This window comes from Podarcis pityusensis (assembly GCF_964106645.2).
Source record: "Podarcis pityusensis genome assembly, chromosome: 6".
Classification (NCBI taxonomy): domain Eukaryota; kingdom Metazoa; phylum Chordata; class Lepidosauria; order Squamata; family Lacertidae; genus Podarcis; species Podarcis pityusensis.
Genome location: NC_138030.1, coordinates 16,589,475 through 16,611,875, shown reverse-complemented (window position 1 = coordinate 16,611,875; position 22,401 = coordinate 16,589,475). Strand labels below are relative to the sequence as shown.

Genomic DNA, 22,401 nt, shown 5'->3' with positions numbered 1-22,401 from the left:
TTTACCCCACCTTATAGTTTCACATCTTGACCCAGGTATAAGGGATTCTGCATGATGGTCTCTGCAGATGTGCGAAAAGCCTAAACGTGGGAGCTAGCAAGCGATACTGAAGAAGTAAGTCACTCCTGTGTGGGATAGCTCAGTTGGTAGAATATGAGGCTCTTAATCTCAGGGTCATGGGTTCAAGTTCCACATCAAGCAAAAGATTTTTGCATTGCAGAGGGTTGGACTAGATGATCCTTGGGGTCTTTCCAACTCTAAAATTATGTGATTCTATGTGGCAATGTAAGTGGGATGATGTTCAGGTTGGCTTTCAGGAACGTACGGAACAATACCTGGAAGAGCTCAGATTTATAAACTATTTTTCGCAATGTGTTGTCGGAACAGAATTATTCTTGGGTATTTCAAGTCTTAAAAAGCAGAGACATCACCTTGCCAACAAAGGTCCGTATAGTTAAAGCTATGGTTTTCCCAGTAGTGATGTATGGAAGTGAGAGCTGGACCATAAAGAAGGCTGATCGCCAAAGAATTGATGCTTTTGAATTATGGTGCTGGAGGAGACTCTTGAGAGTCCCATGGACTGCAAGAAGATAAAACCGATCCATTCTGAAGGAAATCAGCCCTGAGGGCTCACTGGAAGGACAGATCGTGAAGCTGAGACTCCAATACTTTCGCCACCTCATGAGAAGAGAAGACTCCCTGGAAAAAGACACTGATGTTGGGAAAGACTGAGGGCACAAGGAGAAGGGGACGACAGAGGACGAGATGGTTGGACAGTGTTCTCGAAGCTACCAGCATGAGTTTGACCAAACTGCAGGAGGCAGTGGAAGACAGGAGTGCCTGGCGTGCTGTGGTCCATGGGGTCATGAAGAGTCGGATACGACTAAACGACTAAAGAACAACAACAAATTCAAGTCAGTGTGCCTTTCTCTCCCCACCCCTCATTGATGTATAGGCATATGCAGGACACACTGTTCTTCCTTTGCTCTTCCCATGTCTCTCACACATGCACACCATCTTACTTGCTTTTTTAAATGTACATTTATAGTGAGATCTTTGACACTTCCAGATGCCCAGTTTGTTGAGTGAACGCTCTGAATACTCAGAACGAACACTCCGATTTGTGTGCAGGAGGTGTTGCGTCAAAGCAAGTGTTATCTTTCTAGAATCTAGTGTATCTTCCCATCATTTTCCTTATCTCAAAAAGTCTGTGTCCTTTTTTGGGCAAGCAGGCTTGTTGCACAAGACCTCCTGATCAACTACAGCTGGAATTTAATTGAATCCTACATGAAAAGTGTAGGAAATGGATAAATGGCGACTGTTTTTAAGCACCCCGAGTGCCTAAAAAGACTGCCTTGTTTAAGGAGACCCAACAAAAAAGAAAGCCAAGGGAAGAAGGGTGGGATGCTTAATGTTCTTTAAGCTGGATTTCCTCTGAGTTCTTCTCCCCAAAAGTGAAACCCCGTTTTTTGGCATGTGCATTCCAGGATGTCACATTTCAAAAGGGCCCCTTGTGTGGCATCTGTGTGTGCATCACTCAAGTACGGCTTTTGTCACTGCCAAGCTTGGGCATTGTTGCAGAGCAGTATGCAAATTCTGCTTAAAAATAGCTTTCAGGAAGAACTGATCAGTATTTCAGGCTTTGTCTAAGCTGCATTAAGATTTCCATATGATGAGGATTGAAAAAATAAATAATTACACACACACACTTTTAAAATGCATCCCCTTTCTCTTTTCATAGCAATCCCTGGAGAGTATTCCCTCTAGTGGGTTGTCAGGCTTATATAATGGCTGCATCCCATGTGTGGGGGGGGGGGGGGCTCCTCCCGCCCAACCTCTCCTGCAATGGCAGTATATTGCTAAGGAAGTCCCTCATTAGCTCTTTGATCATATTTATAGAGAAACTTGATATGAATGCCTTTTTCTTTTGGGTTGAGAGCTGATCTTTTTCTCCTACAATGCAAGTAGCTGATTTGCTGAGGAGCAAATACAAATATTTTCCCTCACTCAACTGCTGAAGTTTGCTCTAAGTAACATATTAGATCAAAGAAAATACAACAAGTAGAGATGTGCGCAAAATCTCGTGTTTGTATTTTTAAATATAACTTAGTGGGGTTATTGTTGTTGTTGTAAAATCATGAATTAGCAACAAAAAAGCAGGTTATAGATAATTACATTAAATCATCAACTGCTTATATAACAATTGCATGTTATTGTATATACAGAAAGCATGTCCACCACTAGACTTGAACCTATGTGTTCATTGTAGCTATGATTTATCTGCTGTGGAAGTGGAGACAAAAGATAAACAAAGGTGAAAAGGGAGAGAAGGCAAAACCCCTTGTTTGAGATTTCTAGCAATTTGAATTGTAGTTGTGCTATTGTTGTTTTACACACTTTTCAAAGGCAGTTGGGAAAACGATAAAACAATAACAACACCGTGGTAGACATTTATTCTTGTTGACATCCTTTGGAAGGAAAAGCAAAACCCAGATGTATGTGTTTCTTCTTCCACATTTATTTCAAGATGTTGAAATATGTTTTTAAATTTACATTTATTTATTCCTTTGTTTTATTTTGATAAAAAAATCAATAAATATGCAAGTAATGCTCAGGCCGCTTCCATAAGAATAAGCATTGGATTTTGTGATACATTCCCTCCCTATATACGCAGCCGGCTCCCTGACATCCTCCTTCCGAAAAACAAAACAAATAAGAAACCCAGCCATTTCCGCATGACATTCTGCTTGTGTGTGTGTGTGTGTGTGTGTGTACACCCACACCCACACACCCCACATATAAAACCTTTTAATAAAATTCTCAGAGCAGTTTACAATTGCTTGTTTGTAACATGAAACAGGGTGAGATCTGAAGTTAGTCATGTCCAGAGTTTGGCCCATGGAAATCAAAGGCCTTAAAATTACTTAAATCCATTTATTTCAATGGGTCTCCTCTTAGTATGATTAACCTTCAATCTCCTACAGTTTAGCTGCAAAATAATTATAATAAATCACCCAATATTAAGGTGGAAAAACTAAAGCAGGCTAAAAGAGTAACAAAGACCATTATGGTAATACAAGAGACTGCCCACCTATCCAATTTCTTAAGGCTTTATCTGGTAAATTGTTGTAATCTGTCATTAGTCTGTGTGGTTGAGTTGGTGTTTTTAAAGCTATCTAGCCTGGTTGCCTTGAAAGAGTTCTTGCACTCTTAAACCTATTAAATAAGATGAGGGGAAGAGTAAATAGAATGGAATGGAATTGTTTAGTATTGATTAGCAGTGACAACATGAAAATGTGCTTAAAAGTGTAAACCAAAATTTAAAAAGGCACTTCTGTTTCACTTTTATTCTTCTTACATTTTGTTTTACTTTCTGCATCTCAGCTGCCAGGTTCTAAGATTGCAACAAGCTTTTCCAAGCTATTGATTCAATCAGAAATACTGACACAATCATGAAAAACATTCATTTTATTAGTGTCTCATGTGATAAAGTTTCACTGTACTTTTTATGGCTAGTTGCTCGAGGCGTTTTGGCCAAGGACTGAGAACTGAATAAATAAATATTTTTTATTACTTGACCTCAAAAGCATCTTTTGATCAATCCAGTGTTTTATAAAGGTTTGGCTCCCACCCGCCCGTTTCCTAATCCATAATCATGAAAAATATCTAATTTCCATATAGAAGTGATATCTTCCTTGGGTCATACTCAGTGCTGAAGCTTCTACAGTCTTGGGTCACAGGAATCTGAGAAAAGACTCTATTAGCATATCAATGGAACTGCCTCTCCAGGAGCCAAGATGGGAAGACAATATTTGCATCTCCATTTGTTAACAGTGCAAGCAAAGGCAGCTACTGCATCACCAAAATTTGTGCTTCATCTTATGACTGCTATTATTATTTTTTGAAAGAAAAACAAAACATCAAGCTTTACAGATTCTGAAAGCAAAAAAGGGTTATTCAGTAACTCTTAAATGGGTGAAGGAAACAAATTAACTGGTTCCTACAAGTTATGCTCCCTTAATAATGACCCCTGATTTGCTGTTGTTATTTAGATGACTATGGAGCTAAAAAGAAAAGAAAAAAGGGTGGCATCTTATCATTACTAGAAATGTCAGTATTGATTTTGGGTAATCTTTACTTCCAGTACTTTTTTAGACCAGCCAACAGCCCAAACTGTACATGGCTCAGAGTTAATTGATTTCATTGCATTTTCTTATGGTGCATAGTACAAATTTTAAGCGGAGGTGTTTATTTTGCCCAGTTTTTAAAAGGCTCTTAAGATTGTACAGTTCCAATCTTTGTACTGCTCCCAAGAGAGAATGTCTTTGATCATGTTTTTAGCCTGCCGTCGTGCAACTGGACTTTAATGATCCTGAAATTTCCCCCCTCTCCTTTTCTATTAAATTTAAAATTAATGAATTAAATTCAAAAACTGAAAATATACACAAATTATATTGAGCATAAACAAATGCGTATCAGAAAAAAATCTACAATACTAAAATAACACAATTTAACAGAAAGTCCTTTAACCTATGAATAGAAGATCTTAAATCACTATGAATTTTTGCTTGAAAAACCATATTGCATTTGTCAGAGGCGTCGTACAGTAATTAATTAAAACAGACTGGTTTGTGATCAGTGTATCTTTTTGCTGCCTTTTTTCTTTTAATCTTACAAAATGTGTGAGTTTAGCCATTAAGACAAATTCCCACATTTTTTTCTTACTGCACTTTTATCAAAAAGCAACAGCAGAGAGGCTTGTGGCACCTTAGAGACAAACATCTCAACAGTGTCATAAAGTTTTGTGGAGTCCAGCCCACTATGGATGCATGGAGGACAGAATTGTAAGCTTGTAGTAGAATGGCAATAGATTCAAAAATTACAGCCAGTGAGATGTATGTTAAATTGACACACCTTTTGCAATAGCAGGTTAGTGATTAATTTGCTTAGCATTGCTGAAATGATTGCATTAACACCTGCAGTGGTGCTATATTCACATAAATAGAACAGATCCTGGCAATGATAAGCTATTTAAGGCTACTGCTGCTGCTTCCTTGGCGACCTAGCCAAGTACAGTGGTACCTTGGTTTAAGAACAGCTTAGTTTATGAACAACTTGGATTAAGAATGCTGCAAACCTGGAAGTAGGCGTTTTGGTTTGTGAACTTTGTCTTGGAATAAGAACATGTTTTGCTTCCTGGTGAGTGTGTTCCATTTGTAAATCGAGTCCCCCGCTGCTATGGGAAAGCACTCCTTGGTTTAAGAATGCTTTGGTTTAAGAACAGACTTCTGGAATGGATTAAGTTCGTAAACCAAGGTACCACTGTAATATTGTCTTCCATGAACACCATCTTAATGGTGAGTTCTAACCCCATTTACCTAGGTACAAGCCCCACTGAATTTATTTCTGATTAGACATGGTAAAGATTGTGCTGTTAACACTTGTAGCGTGATAAGAATCTTTTATCTCCAATTAGCCCCTGCCCACATGATGGTATGGATCAGGCATAGGCAAATTCGGCCCTCCAGCTGTTTTGGGATTACAACTCCCATCATCCCTACCTAACAGGACCTGTGGTCAGGGATGATGGGAGTTGTAGTCCCAAAACATCTGGAGGGCCGAGTTTGCCTATGCCTAGCATGGATCTTGATTAATTGCAGTTGGAATGTTTCACATCGTATTCTTCTTTTGAATAACCCTTGTATCGAGCGGGATCCACCTGAGGAGTCCTGTCAGTGGAAGAGGAAGGTTTTCCTCTTGCACAAAAGGACTTTCTTCCCTCTTCTTCCACTGCAAGTCCCACCAAAGCCTACGGGGGGGGGGGAGGAGAGAGGAATTCATTCATCCCCCCCCCCAAAAAATATAGTTTGGCCCACCACGTGGTCTGAGGGACGGTGGACCAGCCCACGGCTGGAAAAGGTTGCTGACCCCTGGCCTAAGACAATACCTCACACCTGTAACCAATGAAGTTGTGGCCTTATTTATCCCATTAACCCAAAATATTGGTGTCCGTGTGTTTCATTATCTAAGAAAGGGGGTGGGGCGTGGGGCCTCGCCATGCAACAATCTCTTCCTGTTTGGGGCATTTCCAGCACGTGGGTACTTAGCTTCCATTTCCCTTATTTAATAACATTGGTGAGATGTACCATTGTGCCATAACTTTATAGGTTTTTTTAATGCTAACGTTTAGCAAAAACACACACCCTTCATGATGCTTTTTTATGTTTACGACTGCTTATTTTGTGATATTTTTATGGTTGTTTTTAATTTTGTATTTTTATTTGTAAGCCCCATCTGATTATGATTTTAATTATATAAAGGTGTGGTGTAAATGTTGAAATGTGCACATATTTTACATTGCAAAAGCATTACTGTCTTTGGAGCATATTGCTGCCCAAGTATGCATCATATGATTAATGTTTTGTCTAGATTCCCTTCTGTTAGGTGATAGAGTTGTGCAAGTATTTTTGCCTGACCCTCCTTCTCTTAGAATTGCAATGACACTTACCTGAGAGGTGAGTTCCTCCTGAAAAAAATCTCTGCGTGTACCTCATAGATGTGCATTTTTTGTTAGGGAAATAAACATTGTTAATAATTTTTTTTAATGTGGACAGTTTATATTTAAACATCATATTTAACAAAGGTCAAAACATCATAAATTTTAAAAAATACATGCACCCCTAAAAATTTTCATGTTCTATAAGACAATTAACAAACAAACAGACCATCATCTTTAGCTTCAATATAAAATACAAGAAAAATTCCATGTTGTAAAACATAGTAAACCACTAAACATAATTTCCTCTAAACCTCAAAAAATAAAATATTACAAATGAAAATTAACTACAAAGTATGCTAAAATATGCCACTATGTTTTAGAAGCTGTTAACCAAAGGATTTCAAAGAGTCAGTGCCAGTTAAGAATAGAAACCGCTTCTTTTCAGGACTCTCTGTTTTAGGCTTTGATATCAATTTCAACTGAGTTGAGATCTTATCCATTTTAACTTAGGCTGCCCCAAATTTTAATGTGACATCCTCTGATGGAAGCTGCTGCTGTTGTTGTTGTGCTTTTCCAGCATCAAGCTATTTGAAATTTGTCTGCTGTTGCAAGTAAAATAATTAAACCACTTCAGATTAATGTGTGTGGAGTTGAGGATATTGTTTTGATGGAGGTGGTTTGGCAATCCTGTTTAAGGTTGGAAAGGAAGATGTGCCTCTTTAACTTTTTCAGAAAGCTTTCAAACTCTAATTTTTGACCTACTAGTGTAAGGTTGCCTTAACTCCTGACAGTGTTGCTTGCTGGTTTACACAGCAGGGAGTTATAAAATTATTCGAAGTGTACAGTGTACACAGCCAGTTGTTCTTTCCACAGTAAACAAATCTGAGGCTCAAAAGCTCGAAAGCAAGACTCAATTAGGTTAACCACATCTTGCTGTTAATTCCTGGCTGTGATTCAAAGAATGGCAAAGGCGGGAGAGGCCCCCAGTGAGTGCAACGTGTCCCGTAGCAAAGAGTGAGCAAAGGTGGTGCCAGTTCATTGGATGGGACGGTTCTTATCCAGGAATGCAGAAGGCAGCACACAAATACCGTGTGCAATTTTTATAGCCTCTCATCATTTGTCTTCTTGCAACGATAGACTTTTTTAAACGGGCTAATGTCTTCATGGAAGGGAGGAACAAACCCACCCATTTCCAAATCCCCAGTAATACCAAGAAATACAAATGCTTTCCGGTTTGCTGAGGCTTTCTTTTTGTTAGCTATGAATCCCATAAGGGCAACCTTTATAAATCTAAATAGGTTACGAGAGTAGAGTGCCCAGAATCCTGGCAAGGTGCCATTTGGCTAATAAATACTACACATTGATTCAGCTGCATGTAAGATTGTGGGTTTTGTTTCAGCAAATCTTCGACAGAGCTGGTGTTTGGTTTTTTGAGAGGTAAGGGGGAGAGATTAGCTATTACAAACACAGGATAGTAAGCAACTAAGTCCTTCACAGGGTAAACCTATCGAAATTAATGGGCCTAACTTGTTATGTTCGTTAATTTCAACAAGTCTACTCTCAGTAAAACTTAGTTGAATACCCCCCCCTTCACTGTATAATCCCTGGTTACAGCTACAGATGACTCAGCTTCGGTGTCAGAATAAAGTTGAAGGATGAAATATTTTGCATGAAATCCTTATCGTTTAGGTAAAATTAAGTTTCGCTATGTATTGGGGGGGGGGGGAAGGGGTGCTTATTGCAAATATAAATTGCCAGACCTGATTTATCAGACAAATGGAAATGTAAATATGACCCATCTACTGCACATTGGACCCTAACACTATGACATAATCACTAGGTGATAACTGAGGCTGTGTGCACATTACTGTCTTAAAATGCAACTAAGATGTTCTTTTTCTCTATTTGGATCAAAACACAGCATTTCATAAGGAAATGACAGGGTAGATATGGATTGTGGCTAGCATGTGTACACTACTTTCCCAAACCAGAAGTGGGGAAATCACTGAATACAAAGTAAATGGGAGTGTGTACACAGTCTAGATTGGGATTTTCTGTTTTCATATAAAATCTTGGTATTTAGTTTGAGGAATTTAGGTTTTCTTTGTTTAAAAAACACTTGCTTTTACAGCACCACCCTTTTAAAGCCACGGTTCTCTTTTTCATCTAAGCACTGAATCAGTTCCTTTCTTGCTTCCTCTCTAAAATGAGAGTGTAATCAGCTTGCTTTAGATAAGGAGCCAACTAGTGGGCAAAATCAAGACAGTAGCAAGTAGGACAGCAGATCAACCTACACAGTAAAAGAGGAGCCAACCCCCTGAGCTTATGGGGTTTTTTTTACTACACTGTAGTGAGTAACAATTTGCTTTGAACTGTGGGCAGACATCCTTGCACACAGTAATTGCACGTCCTGGAAAGAATTCATTACAGATACAGCAAGTTTTGCCGCTAACAACAGGTATGGTTTAAAGAAATAAGGCAGAAGGTTTACAGACCACAGAGATCAAAGATAAAGATCTGCCTTGTGAATATGCATGTTTTGCATATTATTTAAGTGCATTAAAAGAAAAGTTTGTAGCAGGGTGAGGCTTCAGAGGAGAATAAAACAACCCAAATTAATCTTTAAGGTGAAACCAGGGCATTTTAGGCTATATTACTCACGCCTGCCAACATTTCAAAATCCTGTAATAGTAAATTTAAGCTGCTTCACTCTTCATAGTTTCCTGCCTACTGTCAGCACTCCGTAACCCAGCGGTCCACACCCTCATCCATGTGGAAAATTTAAGCCAAGAAATCTAGGTCAGGGATTTCAATACTTGCATTTGTTCAGATCCCACTCCTACAGGCATACGTCATAAAACTAAAACACACATAATACACACCCTAACTAATATTGTATGCTATTTCCAAGGGAGGGTGTGATATATTTTAGAATTTGTAAATCTTGATCCAGGCTAACTTTCAACTGGCCTCTTGCAAAGTTTATCTCACAGCAGGATAAGTTCTTGAGAAGTGGCCAGCACTAAATGGCTGTGGTTCCTTTTGCTCTAGGGTATGTGCACATTGGGACGCAGGTGGCGCTGTGGGTTAAAACACAAAGCCTAGGGCTTGCCGTTCAGAAGGTCGGCGGTTCGAATCTCCACTTGACAGGAGCTCCTGTTGTTAAGTCCCAGCTCCTGCCTACCTAGCAGTTCGAAAGCACATCAAAGTGCAAGTAGATAAATAGGTACCACTCCGGCGGGAAGGTAAACGGCGTTTCCGTGTGCTGCTCTGGTTTTGCCAGAAGCAAAACCTGGATGACCCGGAAGCTGTATGCCGTCTCCCTCGGCCAATAAAGTGAGATGAGCACCGCAACCCCATAGTCGTCCGCGACTGGACCTAACGGTCAGGGTCCCTTTACCTTTACCTTTATGTGCACATTACCATTTATTCCATATCCAGTGTGCTCCCATTTTTAGTTCTTGAAGTGCATACAGACGCCACAAAGTGCATCAAACCAATCCTTTCTTGAGAAATATTGCTGTTTGGTGCGTTTTCCCCAAAATCAACTTCAATCCAACTAGAAAACTTAAGCTAAATTCATTTTATACTTAAGCCAGGAGTCCGCATTTGGGACAGCTACTGCACATGTGCAGATGAGCATGCAAGCGCAGATGACAGCTTCATGAATAGGAGCTGGGGGGGTCCATGGGGGGAAAAAACAAAACTGGCCATGTGTGTTGGATGAAAGACATCCCCACCCCCTCTCTGATGTATGCACATTGTGCAAATGCAACTCAAAAGCAGCAGGGGGGAAATGACCTCGCTGCATTTTAAGTCTCTAACGCATACAAGTGTGCTTAACATTGCTTTATAAATTCTAGAGAAGAGCTAAATCTAAACTAAGCAAAACAAAAAACTGCAAAGTGACTAGAACAGAAACAAATGAATATGGTGGAGGGTGGAGCTGGTAGGGCCGCATTTTTCCACCTCATTTATTGAGGCTGCAAATATAACACACTTACTGGTGGGGCTGCCAGCCGATCACAAATACAGAAACATTGGAACTGCCTGGCTTGCTTTTGTGACTTTTTGAACAGCTTGAGATCTTGAAAGCAGCAAATGAATCATTTCACAGCATGGAGGGGGGCATAATCACATGCTCCTGTTTTCATATCAAGCTGCACTTAAGGGCAAGGCGATCAAATGATTGGGCTTTTTGCAGTAAGGAAAGCGACCAAGAAATGCACCAAGAAGTGTGGGATAATGCTTGCATTGACAACGTCATCTAACCTCCCTGCAAATGGCTCAGAAGGAATGCTCATCAAATAGCCCACATCATTGAATCTCCCAGCTGACAAATCAGGACTAATGTTAAATAAACAGATCACCAGGAAGCACCCTTAGGGTGGAATCGTACACCTACCTGGAAATCAAATGAAAAGCCTAAGAGCACCCCCAGACTGGCGGTATTTTGCAGAAGCAATTCAAGCGCACTCTAGGATATTTAGACTTCTGCTATAAAAGTGAATTAAAATAAGATGTCAACCTAGCACAACAAATCTACTTTTTAAAAAAGAAATGGACTTTTTGCAGTTATGAAAGTGTTGAAAAAATGAGGGCGGTTTTGGGACAGGAGATGCAAGGGGGGAGGAGAAAGGTGCTGGTACTGTGTAGCGGTGTGTATTTGTCCACAGACAGCTTTCGGGTCTTGTGATCAGCATGACTAAACCGTTTCTGGTGCAACGGAACACCGTGACAGAAGCCAGAGCACACGGAAACACCATTTCCATTCCCGCTGCAGCAGTGCCTATTTATCTACTTGCACTAGTGTGCTTTCAAACTGCTAGGTTGGAGAAGCTGGGACAGAGCAATAGGAGCTCACCCCATCACGCGGATTTGAACTGCCGACCTTCCAGTCGGCAAGCCCAAGAGGCTCAGTGGTTTTGACTACAGCACCACCCACCCTATAGCTGGACTTATGTAACTGTCCAGGAGGTCCTTTACCTTTTACCAGCACTGATTCTATGAAATATTTAGGTTGCAATTTTGTGCATGGATTAAACCCCACTGAACTCAATGGGACTTACCTCTGTGTAGAGTGGCACAGGCCGTGGCAGCATTGCTAGGAAATCACAAACGAAAATAGGGCATGCGTTAAACATCTCAGTTGTCATCTCAAGGTTCAGCGCTGAAGCTCCATCTATCCAAAGCATTACACATTACTAAAAGGTCTGCTGCAGTTGCTGTAATTGTTTACTCTGGAATGGCTCACCTGCAGTGTTTTAAAATCCAATAATGTGTTACTTGAGTTAAAGATAGGCTAGGAAAAAAATAATGGGTGCAGTTCAGCTAAGGAGCCCCACCAGTGGAAGCCCAAGCAATGACTTCTGCTACCTCAATAGATCTTTCCTTCCTTTCCCCGCCCCCCAACCCCCCAAATTGGCTGGGGTGGGATAGAAGAACCCCCCCCCCCCAAATAGCATGCAGTGGGAGGAGAGGGCAATCCATCAGTGCAGCAGAATTGCTTGTCTTGACGGCGCAACCTGCTTAGCGCTATATTGAATTCCTCCTAATTGTTGTACAATCCCATTGATCAGAAGTTCAAAACGAGCCTCACCAGTGTGTGAAATGGGTGTGTTTTGCAGGGCGCTATCATGTTCGAGTGTCTGCCTTTACCTGCATGTGCCTTCCCCACCACCCTTCACAGATTTAACAAAGCAAGCCAAACCCTCTTTGCTCTGCCCTGGGGGGCTTGAATTGGGCAGAGCTCAGTGGAGGCTGGGGCCAGCTAGGTCTGGAGGCATGGAAGGCACGGAGGTCAACTGTAGGTGGACTGGCTGTAAGAAGGCAGGCAGGTTGAGGGATAGCTGAGGACAGACTGGGGTTTGCCTTAATGGTCCAGCCTCCACTGGTAGAAGTGTCCCTCCACCCAGCCCTGCTGGATCCATCGGTCACCTGTGGAGAAATCAGCATGAAAGAGTGATGCTGTTGCCCCTTCTGACTGCCAAACAGGTGGGTGGGTCCCCCAAAAGAGAACAGAACATCTGAGACTTGTGGGGAGAAGATAGATTGTCACAATGGAAGGCATGGATCAATAAACCTGTCATGTTGTTTTCCTTAGTGGTACAGATTTTGAGGTGATAAATATCTTATTTGGCCTAATGGGATACTCAGTATGTTTCTGGTAGGGCTAGTGGCCATAAATGGGCAATTCAGCAAATGAGAAGGCATTCCTCACAAAACATCTAGTATACATGAATTATTTGAAGAAACTGGATGAACTGGATGCTTATGCTAACAGCTATCAAAATTGCTCATGTGTGTTTTGCAGAAACGCCCAAGAAAGATTGTTACCTCCGTTCATTAACTCACTCTCTTTCTCTCCACCCCCTGCCAGTTATTCAATATCATGTTGAGTAATGAAAGGACTCAGAGGATGTAGCACATACTGCATAATCTTGCATTCAAGGGGGGAAAAGAAACCCACATTTTCATTTTCCTACCCGCTCACTTTCCCCCACCCCACCCCCAAAATGGATAGAATAAAATACTTTTTGCATTCTTCATGTAGCGTAAATGTCTCCAATATAGCTTGATAAACTGCGATTTAAAACCGGTATCTGTTGATCAAAGAGATAAGCTGTCTCCAGTCTGTCTGGTAAATTTCTTAAGTCCTATACCTGCAATTATTTCTTTCTCTCATTGTTTCCTAATGCATGCATATGAATTTATAGGAAAGTCAGGTTTTAGCATTTGTAGTACGATATGCATGTTTCATTTTGTTTTTCTTCTTCTGCTTTTGTCCTGCTTTGGTCTATGGCCTTGGGAGAGATGGCTGTTCTGCCATTTGATTGGATTTTCTTTCTTTCTTTCTTTCTTTCTTTCTTTCTTTCTTTCTTTCTGTTTTTTTTTTATTAAAGATTAATAGGAGAAATGCATGGAGGGGAAATCCAGAACAGAAAACGCGATTGCTTTGACTTTCAGGCAGTGCCTTAAAACCTGCAGCTTTGTGCTTAAATGGAAGAAAGGAGTAGCTGGTAAACTAGGAAGGGACATCAGAAGCTGCCTCATCATAGCTGTCAACCTTCCCTTTTTTGAGGGAAATTCCCTTATTCCAGTGCCGTTTCCCACTGCTTCCCGCTGCTATCCCGGATTGTTAGATATCCCGTAGACTGTCCCTGGGACAGGTGAGGCTGCTGATCCCCTATTTTTGAGGCTGCTGATCCCTTATTTTCAATTCTGAAAGTTGACAGCTATGTGCCTCATACGGAATCAACAATTGGTCTACCTAGGGGACCACTAGACTGGTGGATTTTTTACTTTTGTTCTGCAGATCTTTTCCCCAGCTACAGCATGACTTTGATGCAATAATAGTGGATTTATGCTGGGCCACCCACACAGCATTCCATTGTATTAATTGTTATGCAATTCTTCTACAATGTTACCACATTACTGCCATCTACAAGGCAATTATTGTGCTGTAGTATGACAAAAGTGGGACAAAAAAACCCAGCCCAACATTTATGATATGACACGGGATTTCAGCAGGAAGTTATGGGGCATGCAGTAACTGTAAATGAACTGGTGTACCTGCCCCAAACCTTTTGCAGGGGCAAATAGGAACGCATACGTATATAGCCACCTTGATACAATCATGTGCACAAATCATAATGAATTCACTATAAAAGGGGCCCTAGCTCCGTGCTTCCACATCATGAATGAGGAATCTCTTTTCAGCCTAAGAATCATATTCCCTTCTGGTCAACGTTCTAATGGCCACGTGTCAATGGTGGACAGGGTGTGGCCTGAGAAAAGGGGGTGTGGCCTAAGGAGGGTTCCCCAGGCCAGGCAGAGGGATGCATTTGGCCCTTGGACCTGATGTTCTCTACCCTTGGTCTGCACCAACAGGCAGTTGAGTCTCCAGGATTTTAGACATGGGATATTCCCAGCCAACCTGGACATGGCAGAGAATGAACCTGGGAGATGCTAGATATGGCCCTCACTTAAATTGGCTCATTTTAATGTAAATGGAATTGTTTGTTTTTAATGTTGGATATTGATAAAACTCTGGATTTGTTATTCATGCAAACTGTCTTGGGAAAGCTACGGTTCTGAACAGCGGCTTAGAAATAGTAGTAAATGGAAGGAATTAAAGCTTTTTCTCAGTCCTGAAGTGTTGCGGTACAAGAAATACCTGTTGCATTTTCTTAACACTAGTTTGCAGAACTGTAGAAACCAAGAGGTATTTAACCTGACTTCCTTTTTGCATGTTTAGGGACACACACACAAATATACACACACCCCAAACCTGAAAGAGTCTCTCTAGACGACGGCCCACTTCCTGAATGAAGAAGCAGAAATCTGCACTGCTGCAAGCTGATCTGGGGTTACAAAGAGCTGATAATAACCTGAGTTTAGTGAAGAACATGCGGGATCTATAACACAGTGCTGCAGCCAGCCAGCCAGCTATGCCATCTGCCAAGATATACTATTCCATTATTCCCTTACTGCTCACAAGGATTTGCCAAGAATTACAATATTGGCTTGAAACAAGTCAATCATTCTGCAATCGCTTGCAAACTTTTGCATGAAAATAATTAAACTCAATGGCAGCTACTTCTTGCACAAACATGTATAGGATCAGGCTTAGCTGAAATGACCTAAGGGCTTGCTTCTTTCTCAGACCTGCAGAAATACAGTGGTACCTCGGGTTACATACGCTTCAGGCCACAGACGCTTCAGGTTACAGACTCCGCTAACCCAGAAATATTACCTCGGGTTAAGAATTTTGCTTCAGGATGAGAACAGAAATCGTGCAGTGGCGGTGCAGTGGCAGCGGGAGGCCCCATTAGCTAAAGTGGTGCTTCAGGTTAAGAACAGTTTCAGGTTAAGAACGGACCTCCGGAATGAATTAAGTTCTTAACCCGAGGTACCACTGTACCAGAACTAATTCAGTAAGATTCCTTACTTTCTTTTAGAGAGGAATAGGTAGCATGTTCTTATACATACTGAATCTGAAAGCATTGTTCCCCGCTTACTACTTATAAATAAGCCCCACATCCACACACAGAATGATGTCATTTGTTTATCTCAATTTTCTTTTTTTATTATTATTTAAAAGATCAGGGTTGCCATCATTTTATTCAGTGCTGGACTCAGGCAGACTGGAACAACCACAATACTCCCTCTGCATAAACTGCACAGAGATTATGAAGAGCTCAATGCTCATCTAAACATCCGAAACCTCTTGCACACAAGTGAGGTACATTTGAAAGCCTCTCAGCCAGCAGCAGGTGGCATTTCGTACGCAGCTTATTTTACCAAACGTCGTTAATGAAATTTGAAGCTCCAGTTCTAAGGGGCTCATCACACATAGTCTAAGTAATCAGGTGGAAGCACAAACCATAGATTTTATCTAAGGAGAAAGATTATAATTGGATACTTCAATTTTGCATTTGTGCTTACTCTCACTGCGTTGAGAAAAGTGGAGAGTTTATCCCTTTCCCTCTGGATACAGAAGGGGTAGTCAACCTTTTTATACCTAAAAGGTAAAGGTAAAGGACCCCTGAGCATTAAGTCCAGTCACAGATGACTCTGGGTTGCGGCGCTCATCTCGCTTTACAGGCCGAGGGAGCCGGCGTTTGTCCGCAGACAGTTTTTCCAGGTCAGGTGACCGGCATGACTAAGCTGCTTCTGGAACAACGGAACACCAAAACCAGAGCAGCGCACGTTAACGCTGTTTACCTTCCCGCCGGAGTGGTACCTATTTATCTACTTGAACTTTTTGGCGTGCTTTTGAACTGCTAGGTTGGCTGGAGCTGGGACCGAGCAATGGGAACTCACCCAGGGATTCGAACCGCCGATCTTCTGATTGGCAAGCCCAGGAGGCTCAGTGGTTTAGAGCACAGCACCACCTGCGTCCCTCTAATTTATACGTACCACCCACTAGTACATCTTTCTTGATGGTAAAATTTCCTTACTGCACACCAGTGCTTGATGGAAGGAGGATTCAGCTTGTGCTGTAGAACCCCTTACCATCCACCTAGAATCCTGAAACCCTACCACTAGTGGGTGGTAGGGACCAGGTCAACAACCCCTGGGATACAGCATCAGTTGGGGCACAGAATCCTATGTTCCCCGCTAGCACAGCTACGTGATTATATGTTCTGGTCTTAATGGTCTTCCATGTCTTGCTCTCTTTTGATGGTACTTATGCAACAAGTTTTATATTCCACTTGATTGCAATAAAACTTCGAAGCGCTTTACAAAAAAATATCAAAATTATTAATAAGGTATTGTTTAAAACAGGTGTTTAAAAACAATCAAAGACAAATAAAATCAACCGTAAGTTAAAAATAGCTTAAAGCACATTCTGCACGTCCAGGCAGGCTTGCCTAAACAAACATGATTTACGCAGGCTCCAAAAGGAGTACAGCAATGGCGCCTCCCTGATGTTCCAAAGTGTAGGTGCTTCTGCATTAAAATACTGATTTCTTAGACATACGGAACAAGTAGTATGTGGCCAGCTTTGCAGGTCAAAGCAGTCAAGTGGGCCTATATGGGGTAAGGTGATCTCATAGGTGAACTACAGACCTACCAAGTGTCTCCATTTTCCAGGGACAGTCCTGGATTTACAGTAACCATTAGAGAAATGTTGGAAGATAAGTGGTTACATGGTGCCTGAGCCAAAGAGATAAGTAACTACAGTGGTACCTCAGGTTAAGTACTTAATTCGTTCCGGAGGTCTGTACTTAACCTGAAGCTGTTCTTAACCTGAAGCACCACTTTAGCTAATGGGGCCTCCCGCTGCTGCTGCGCCGCTGGAGCACGATTTCTATTCTTATCCTGAAGCAAAGTTCTTAACCTGAAGCACTATTTCAGGGTCAGCGGAGTGTGTAACCTGAAGCGTATGTAACCTGAAGCGTATGTAACCCGAGGTACCACTGTATACAGCTCTTAGAAGACATCTGAAGGCAGTCCTGTATAGGGAAGGTTTTTTTTTTTTTTTTGATGTTTAATGTTTTATTATGTTTTTTATATGCGTATGTTGGAAGGTGCTCAGAATGGCTGTCCCTATTTTATCGGAGAAATGTTGGAGGGTATGAAACTGGCCCCAAACTGTTAAGGGCCTATAGTGGTACCTCAGGTTACATACGCTTCAGGTTACAGACTCCGCTAACCCAGAAATAGTGCTTCAGGTTAAGAACTTTGCTTCAGGATGAGAACAGAAATCGTGCTCTGGCGGCACGGCAGCAGCGGGAGGCCCCATTAGCTAAAGTGGTGCTTCAGGTTAAGAACAGTTTCAGGTTAAGAACGGACCTCTGGGACGAATTAAGTACTTAACCCGAGGTACCACTGTACTTGCAAATTAGCATCCAGTGTAGATCTCTGAGCACAGGCGTTCTGACATGGTCTTACTCAGTGACCAGCAATGCTTCAAAATGGGGCAAGCCAGCCCTCTTGCATTGAGGCCACTCCTGCCCATTCTGCTGTGTGTTGCTCTGGACATCTGGCCTAATTGCCCTGATGGAACACCACTGTCTGCTGTAACAATATCCAGGAGACACCTGCAGTCAGGACGCAGCTGCAAAGCACAAAGAGATATTTTGACGGGCTGGAGGTGAGAAAGCATCCATGTAATATTTCATCACTCTGAAGTTTTTACAAATTGCTGCTGATCTTTAAGGCACCTTAGATGCAAATCAAAAGTATGTTTGTAGACTTTGAGCTTAGCTGTTACACCAAGTGAACTCACTGGAATAATCCTCTTGAACACAACCACAGCTTCCTCCTTTGTGTGAAGTTACTCAAGTGTAATTATCTGCAGCTTAAGAGCTTCTTTTCCCCTTAATTAGACTATGCATTCAATGGCTAATTACATTCATGAAAAAGCCCTCCTCATTTATTATTATTTTAAAAAAAAAAACAACAACAACATTGGAACGCTCATATTTTAAAGGGCATCCAAATAAAAAAATGACACTACCTCTTTTTCCAGTATTTACTAGATCAATAAAAAACCTTTATCTACTTCCATCTATTGTAAGTTGCTTTGAGACTTTTTAAAAAGCGGAAAAAATGAATAAGTAATAAATGTTTTAACTCCTTTGTAGTCGTTCCTATTTTAGTCATATGCAGCACTATCCTAAGCTAGTTTACTCGTGAGTAAGTGCCGGTAAAGTAGGCGTATGTATCACTGCAGTCTTTTAGAGCACGATGCAAATAAAGTTAAGCACTAACTCTTGTTGATTTAAATGAGAGAGTGCGCTATGCATGGGTTTAATACAAACATTAGAATAGACAGCAATCAAAACTAAATTTTGTGTTGGATCTAGATGTGCCTTCTGCCAGTGGGGAGCAGAGTTCTGTTCAGGGGATGTTTCTTCCCTGGAGAGGGGAAGGTGACTGTTGCCACTTAAGGAATACTCCAGATCAGTGTGGGAGATGGTGTTGGGGTCTGCAGGGATTGGGGAAAAAATGGGAAATCCTCCTACGCTTCCAACAGAATTCTTCTGCTGGATTAAAAGCCTTATGGGGACATACGGAGCCCATCTGTCCACGGAAAGTGAAATCTGGATCCAGCCCTTTGTCTTGGTCATGGCCTTAGTGGATAATATTATTATCATTTTTACACTTGTTTATTTCATTTATGTATTGCTTCCTATGATGCATCTCAAAGCGATCTCGGCATTCAATAACAACATATATAAAACAATTGCATACATATATTGCGGTTCGTAATTCAGACCAGGTTTTACAGTGTGAAGTTATTTTTACCGGCTGGTGTTCATTGATGCTTTACTGCCATTTTATTGCTGTTACTGTAATATTATAGGATGTACTCTGCCTTGCTGCATTATTTTTTTAAATGGAAGTGTGGTTTATAAATATCTAAATAAATAAGAATCGTTAAAACAGTCACATATACATGTATTAGGAAGTCAGAATATATTATGCTGAAAGAAAATTACCTCTATTTAAAAAAAATAAAAATGACAGAGAATAAAATGCCAGGCAGCCCGTGTACCAGCTTTATTTCATATATTTAATATGAGATAGCCTTTTGTGTTTGTGTGTTTGATCTGCATATCAATTTGCACTGAAAATACCTAGCATGTACAATCCAAAAATGATAAATTGTGCTTTTCATAGTTTCATTAATCTACAGATGTTTTGACCTTTCATTAAAATGTCAGTCTCGAGCTGTTGGTCGTAACATTGATTTACCTTTGCTAAAATTGGCCTAATTATTAAGCATCCAACTGCATGCTACATTGGCATCTATACTTTGCTGAAATACAGTCTGGAAAATATCATACCATGCAATGCAACTCACAATATAAGGATTTGGGTATTATAATCATTTCAGTGTAGGCTGCTCCGTAAAACTGGATTTAAAAGTACTTGTCTCTGGGCTTACCCGCTCTTACTTTTCTCCCCAGAAAAGTGAAAAACCCGCTCTTTTAAGCTCAACCAGAGCAAATGGAAATGCTTGGGGAAAAAGCTAAGTGCAGATAAGCCCATACCATATTTGTAATTGTCACGCTGCTGCTGGAGAGGGTGCCGGCACACTCAAGTCAAAGTACAGTGGTACTTCGGGTTAAGAACTTAATTCGTTCTGGAGGTCCGCTCTTCAGCTGAAACTGTTCTTAACCTGAAGCACCACTTTAGCTAATGGGGCCTCCCGCTGCCGCTGTGCCACCGCCGAGTGATTTCTGTTCTCATCCTGAAGCAAAGTTCTTAACCCGAGGTACTATTTCTGGGTCAGCGGAGTCTGTAACCTGAAGCGTCTGTAACCTGAGGTACCACTGTAACTATTTGCCCAGAATAATAAAATCTCACCAGTTTTGATTACTGGGGTATTCAGAAATAAATAGATTAATGATTCTAAACCCCAGTTTTAAAATACAGCGTTACGCTATTTGGGATAGCTCAGTTGGTAGAGCATGAGACTTTTAGTATTTTAGTGTCTTATGAAGAATGGCATTACAGTGGTACCTCGGCTTAAGTACTTAATTTGTTCCGGAGGTCCGTTCTTAACCTGAAACTGTTCTTAACCTGAAGCACCACTTTAGCTAATGGGGCCTCCTGCTGCCGCCGCGCTGCCGGAGCACAATTTCTGTTCTCATCCTGAAGCAAAGTTCTTAACTTGAGGTACTATTTCTGGGTTAGCAGAGTCTGTAATCTGAAGCGTCTGTAACCCGAGGTACCACTGTAGTGTGAGGGAAGCCGACAAGGAGGAGAAATGGAGGCGCAGGCAGGCAAGTGAGTGGCTCACCCTGGTGAATGAGTAAGTGGTTGGGCAAACCAGGCTTGTGGGCAGCTAAGGTGAGCTGCAGAGGTCAAGGACTAAGGGGAGGAAGTGCCTTTGGCGAGGTATAAAGGAAAGGGGTAGGTGGCTTTGGCAAGAAAGATGGCTTTGGTGAGGAGTAAAAGAAGAGGGTTGCTTTGGTGAAGGGGGTTGTGGGAGAGAAGGCGGGGTTGGTGAGTAAAACTTAGTTGAACACTTCCCCATCTCTTTCCTGGTGCTGCCCACTCTGTCCCTCACACTCTGAGAAGCCCCATTCTGTGCCAACAGATGCCTATTCTGTGGCGTTTGAACAGCTTAATACCTTTCATCCCCACTCTCCAACTCACCCAGGCTCTGCCCCTGAGAGGCAAGAATTGTTTCCCACAAACATCTCCAGAAAGAGTTTCCCGCACCCTTTTCCACAACAACAACAAAGCGCTTTGGTCCCTCACTTTTTATGGGGCATCCTGATAACGCTGTCATCCAGTCATCAGCATCCAGAATTTTCTTTGCAGTTCTTCTGTTTTTCTTAGACTGCAGAAAGTTCCTTCCCCCTGCCAAGAAAAATAGTAGTGAAACCACCACATTTGTAAATGCTTTAGTGCTACACTTTCATCTTTTTAAAAGAGTGGGGTTTTGACACAGACAGTGACAAGTTCAAATTGTGAACCTTAAAACCATGCCACCACAGTCTTATGATGCGCACTCTCTCTCTGTCTCTCTGCCATGTGTGTGTGTGTGTTGCATCACTGCTAATTAAAAGATTCGTTTTAAGAAATGGAGTCACAAATTGGTACCCATCACAAGGATTATAACAAATGTGTTCTCAGCTTCAAATGGCTCCATCCACCGCAGCTACATCACACCCACTGGTGTGAATTGCACACAGCAGGATGTACACAAAGAAGTGTAAAATCCCTGTTAGAATGGAAAGTCAGTTGCATTTTTCTTGTAGTTTACAATGCAAGAGTAACTACTGCATAGCACCATGGACCTGTTGAAAAGATGAACCTTGATGGAAGATGCCTTGAGGCACATTGATGGGGCTGAAGATTAGCTGGGATCTTCTTAATTTCTTTCAGCCCCAGTTGGGATGTATGCTCCGACATATCCTAAGAAAGAGATGACAATTTTCTCCCCACACACTCACCTTTTCAAAAAGAGATGCAATCTACCACTTTGAGTGGAAATAAGTGTGTAATGTGTTTGCATATAAATATTTCCCCTTGTATCAGGATGATTCAGTAGTAATGCAGAGTCTGGTTGACTCATTGTCAGTGATAGCATTATGTAACCACAGAAGCTTACAGAATTCAGACCCGGGTGGAATCCTCCATACCTCAGTCCAGACCACAGTCTGGACAGAACACAGTAGCATCATTCATTCATTCATTCATTCATTCCTTTCTTCCAAGGAGCTCAAGTCAGTGTGGGCAGATGGGAGTTGTAGTCCAAAACCTCTGGAGGAAACCAAGTTGGAGATGGCCTATAAATTGCTAAAAGATTCAAATGTTGCTTTTGTTGCAGAAACAGACTAACATAGCCAGTGCTTTTTTTCTGGGGGGACACATACCCCTAAACATTTTATGAATCTAAGTTTGGCCCCATTGAGGGGCAGTATTTCAATATG

At 41.5% G+C, this 22,401-nt stretch overlaps 1 long non-coding RNA gene across 1 annotated transcript in view; it reads left to right on the top strand.

The window, feature by feature from the left end:
• Positions 1-19,961, top strand: part of LOC308480326 — a 31,544-nt gene extending 11,583 nt beyond the window's left edge. Inside the window, exon 3 of the long non-coding RNA XR_013988043.1 lies at positions 19,924-19,961. This is a non-coding gene — a long non-coding RNA (uncharacterized lncRNA). The remainder of the gene's footprint in view (positions 1-19,923) is intronic.
• The last annotated feature ends 2,440 nt before the right edge of the window (positions 19,962-22,401 follow it).